At 34.9% G+C, this 4189-nt stretch overlaps 1 long non-coding RNA gene across 1 annotated transcript; it reads right to left on the reverse strand.

Moving 5' to 3' along the window:
• Window positions 1–945: 945 nt before the first annotated feature.
• LOC137827187 (uncharacterized) lies at window positions 946–3751 on the reverse strand. The gene is made up of 2 exons (XR_016514564.1): window positions 2494–3751; window positions 946–1920 (listed from the first exon to the last, which is right to left on the reverse strand). It is a non-coding gene; the product is annotated as an uncharacterized LOC137827187 (long non-coding RNA).
• Between the last annotated feature and the right edge of the window lie 438 nt (window positions 3752–4189).

Genomic DNA, 4189 nt, shown 5'->3' on the forward strand with positions numbered 1-4189 from the left:
AGAAGGTCCCAGAATGGAAAAATATGCATAGAAAGATTGGGCATTTTTTATGTTTTATCACTTAGCCCATTAGCGCGACACATGAAGCAACCTAACCCTAGAAAATTAGGATAAATAGGGGGCTAGAGGTTCAACCGACCCTAGTGTGCCAGATTGTGAGGAAAACACCATAGAGTGAATTGTAACCCAACTGGGAGAATGGAAGCTGCTAGAAGTATGCGTGACTAATTCTACCCTTTGGGATCGAGAGTAATATGCTCAAACTCTTATGTATTGAGGTGATATCTTATATATTAATATTCAGTTATTAATTGATTATTGGTATTGTTGTTTTACTTTTAATTTTCCGTGACAAATTGAGAATGTTAAATCTAATCGGGAAGTATTTTTAAGGTTCAGACCTAAATAAACTTAACATATTTGAGTGCTAGGAATAGACTTAAAATGTTAATTGCTATTAAACGTCTAAACTTTTCTTATAATTATGCGAGGGATCGATACTTAGGGGACATTCTTAAGGATTTTATATGCGAGGAATCGATATAAATGATTTTTATACGGGCATCAATTTTAATCAAAGAACTTAATATTGACATGCTAATCATCAAAATACACGAAAGTGAGATAGATGAAACCTAATCCCTATTTTTCCAACTTGAAACAACCAATTCTATGTCTGTTTTCTTATTGATCATAGCCAACACAACCACTTTCAACACAATTTTAATTGTTTTGTTCTATATTTAGTGATTATTGTACTTGATAATTCACTCTTACTTGTGGGATCGATATCCGTCCTTAAGGACAATTATTACTTCTTACAAACGCGATACACTTACCGTATAGAGTCATCACCATCCTTAGAAGGGATCGATATCCGTCCTTAAGAACAATTATTACTTCTTACAAACGCGATGTACTTATCGTATAGAGTCATCACCATCCTTAGAAGAAGACAGTAAAACAGATTTATCAAGATGCTTAAGGACATCACCTTCTTTTGAAAAACGCCTAGATGAACCAACAACATCTTTAGACAAAGATTTAGAAAGCGAAGAGGAATTCTTTTGGAAAGAACTTTTGCACTGAAGTTGATCTTCCTCCCGAATGCAAATTTGCACAAGATCATTAAGATCATGATATGTTAGTAGTTCAACACGACCTCTGATAGCAAAACTTAAACCATTCAGAAAACGAGCAATTGTTAAACGTGGTTCTTCCCGAATACCTGCACGTAAGAGAAGCAATTCCATCTTCTGGCGATACTGATCAACAGATAACTCCTTCTGATTCAACCTATGTAACTGATTAATAATTTCACGGTCATAGAAATAAGGAAGATACCGTTTTCTCAAAGCAGAACGAAGTTCATTCCAAAAATTGATGGGAGGATAACGATGAATAAGAAGATCACGTGAATAAGCTGTCCACCAATGCATAACACCATCGTGAAAGCTAAAAGTAGCTGATACTACTCGACGTTCATGATCCACATGGTGGCAGTAAAAAATTTGTTCAATTTTCATCTCCCAATTGAGGTAATCATATGTGCTGGTCATGCCATAAAAAGAAGGCAGAGAAATTTTAGGCTCCTGAACTGTAGAATGGTGATGAGCAGTCAGTTTAGGAGGTGGTTAGTAAAAATCTTGATTGTGATGATTTTTGTATGCATCAGTTTAGGGTTATGTTGATGAACACTAGCCTTATGAAGAGAGGAACCCCTGTGGTGGCTGTGAGATCGATGTGATTTCTGATCTCGTGCAAGAACAAGTTGATGAAGCAGAGTTTTAATTTCTTGGAGTTGCAAATCATGATTCTGAAGAGTTGCTGTGATGTCAATAGGAGAAGATGATTTTCCATGGCCATGCACACTAGAAGGATGAGATGGATCACTCATGATGAAACAGAAAACAAACAAAACTGAAAAGAAACGTTAGATGAACAGAAAAAGAAAATGGAGAAGCAATCAACTAAAGAAAATTTACCAAATGAGGGCACAAGAATAAAAAAAGTAACCTTAGAATTAAAACCAGCGTAAGTAAAATAGACCGCTTGATGAAGAGACAATAGTTATTAAGAGACCAAACTATAAATCAAAAAGGAAGGAACAAAAATCATGTATGCAAATGGTCCTAACACCCAAAGAAAGGGTGAAGCTAAATGCACAAGTACCACACCTACTGTACCACAGAGACCTACCAATATAAGAAAATAAAATAAGAATGAAAGAAGGCAAAGAACCAAAAATGCTTGAGTATGTTGCCTAACATTGAACAAGAGAATTGTCAAGAATGCAGACAAGAATTGTATCTGATGTATAAAAGACAATTAAACCAGGTACAAACGCAAACTAAACAAAATTGCTTAAGACAGCAAAGAAAACATCAACTACTCAAAGTTCTGTGATACAGAAATGGACAAAATGAGAAACAACAAATAAGGTATATATGATTTGAAACTTGCGAAATGAAATAAATTGAATTATCTTGTTACCTCGTTATCTCCGCTTGAGAACAAGTCGAAAGAGCCCTGTAAAACCACTGGAGAATGGCAGCACTTCACTTCTTATGGAACCCTTCAAACACCACAAAAAACAAACACGAGAAAGGAAACCAAGAAATAAAGTAAGAAAAGCTTAAAGGCAACAAAATAGCTAAACCAAAGGGAATCACAGAGGCAAAACAGAAAAGAGTCCAACAAAGACAATCAACAAATTAAAACACTCAAGAAAAAGAAGCACAAGCAGAAAGGAACCTAAGAAGAGGTCTATAACAGATTTCAAAAACCAAAATCTAGATGAACAAACAATGTTTGGTCCAGAATTTATACCAAATGATTTGCAACACAGTTAATTCTGAAATTTGGATGAGAAAAACTACACTCAAAGATGAAAAAATTGGAACAAATTTGATGCCAAAAGACACATTAAGCACAGAGAAATAAAATATACAAAATACGCACAACGTCAACAACAATGAGTGAAAACGGAAAACTATGTGGAACAGTGATCACCAAACATGTAAGAATTATGGTAATGTTGAAACAACAAATTTTAAGCTGAAAATTTTATTGTCTATGATGAACTCAATGTACAATATGCCACAAATTTGAAGGCAAACGGAGTGGCACTCACTGAGAAATAAATCAACTAAGCACAACCAGTGTGGAACACAATATAAACTTGATTTAGAACAGGCAAGTAGATTTGTACTATTTATGGTAATTTTTTTTATAACGAACTTCAAGTTGGAAATTTAGCCAGTTCAAGAAAACAAATCAAACCACATATGAGAATATTTTAAAGTCAAAACACTAAGGGAGTTCGGTGCAACAAATTCAACATCGAGAGTAAAACTAGTAACTAAACAAATTGCTCACACAACAAAACGTCTTGACTTTTTCAATTTATAACTTTTTTTTAGGTGAAACTAGGACGTGCCTTTTTTTTTTTACTAAGATATGGAAACATAACAATGGTGTTACACACGAAATTTCAGAAAATATGGATTGAAATTGTGATCAAGATAAATTGCGCAAATCCAAGAGCTAGTATGAAATTCTGGACAAAAACTCACACATAGAAGATACAACAAAAACATAGAGTGAAAGATGACATGAAGAAGCAAGAATGTAACGTGACAAGAGACATGCAAGGTGTGGAAAACCTAAAACAACACCTAAGAGAAGACAAAACAAGAGTGCACACGCCAAACACCAAGAACACACATGCAGAAAGACAAAAACAACAAGAATTGACCATAACCGTGAAAAACAGTGATAGTGGACAAGAGAACGTGTTTGATGAAAGATTTAAAACAAATGAACCCTTTAACACTATAAGAAAATCATAAAATAAAAACCAATTTTTAGAGACCAAAATAATTAGTTGCAATAGTAACTAAATTAGTGACCATTTTATAAACTAAAAAAATTTAGTTTCTAAATTAGTTTCTATTATTGTTAAATAGTTTCTAAATTGGTATCTAATTAACAACCAAGGTTTTTGCTACCTGTTCCTGCTAGGGAAATGGGACCTAGAGAATTGTTGAAGTCTTCTTCTCCTTCCTTCGGTCGGGCAGGTGGCTGGGTGATGAACTAGGATCCTTCTCTTCCTTCTGCTTATCCTTCGGCACTCGGGACTCGGTTGTCGGGTGAACACCGGATGGTGGGGGTACCTGCGAAGGCACTC

This window comes from Phaseolus vulgaris, chromosome 8 (genome assembly GCF_051622355.1).
Source record: "Phaseolus vulgaris cultivar YP4 chromosome 8, ASM5162235v1, whole genome shotgun sequence".
NCBI classification, from domain to species: Eukaryota; Viridiplantae; Streptophyta; class Magnoliopsida; order Fabales; family Fabaceae; genus Phaseolus; species Phaseolus vulgaris.